Source organism: Triticum dicoccoides, chromosome 4B (assembly GCF_002162155.2).
Source record: "Triticum dicoccoides isolate Atlit2015 ecotype Zavitan chromosome 4B, WEW_v2.0, whole genome shotgun sequence".
In the NCBI taxonomy this organism is placed as follows: Eukaryota; Viridiplantae; Streptophyta; class Magnoliopsida; order Poales; family Poaceae; genus Triticum; species Triticum dicoccoides.
Window position 1 is genome coordinate 340,495,522 of NC_041387.1, and position 923 is coordinate 340,496,444.

The window sequence follows — 923 nt, forward strand, 5'->3', positions numbered from 1 at the left end:
GAGCCAAGGTATGAAGGCCGTTTGAGCGTCAAGGGGGACTCCTGAGCATCGCAACTCAGGATCCTAACTCGTCACGTAGCCCGTCACTCCTTGGTCCCGTCCTGGTTTCCGGTCGGGGTTAACGGCGGTTGAGGTATGCGCGGGGCCGGGCTCTGCAGACGTAGAACGGTAGAACCACCCCCACATCTCACCTCCATACTTGCTGTTAGGGCGCCAAGGGGGACTCCTGAGCATCGCGACTCAGGAGCCTAACTTGTCACATAGCCCCTCACTCCTTGGTCCCATCCTGGTTTCCGGTCGGGGCTAACGGCAGCTGAGGTATGCGCGGGGCCGGGCTCTGCCGGCGTAGGACACAAGCAAGTAGGAAGGAAATAGCGCAAATTTCAAGGAATTCAAAAGCAAATATTATAGTCCATACTGTTATCACAACACCAAATGCAAGTTTTAACGCCTCCCCGAGGCCTGATACATGTGCAGAAACTAAAAGCCGGGCGGGAGCCACAACGGAGTCACTTGCCGGCTGTGGAGTTGCGCGGAGCGGGTTCACCTTGTGGAGCTGCCGGGCTAGCAGCGCTCCGCTTCGGCCTGGTGTTGAAGGCCCGGAACTTCCCCAGCAGAGCCTCCGCACGACCCTTCACAGCCTCAGCAGCGGCAGCGGCATGCTCGCCACACGCCGGCTCCAGCAGGCTGTCGAGGTCGATGTTGGGGTCCCGAAGATAGATGTGGGTGAACACCCGCGTCAACGCCGCAGAAGACAAGACGCGTGCTTCGGCCTCAGCCGTAGGGCCGAGGCCAAGGGCGACATCGTCAAGGGCACGAACTAGGAAAGGAAGCAGCTTGGCAGGGCCGTCCTCCTCGCCGGCCAGCGGGCTCTCCAGGCCGCTCTCATAAAGCGTCTTCAATGAAGCTCCCGGCCATGCGAT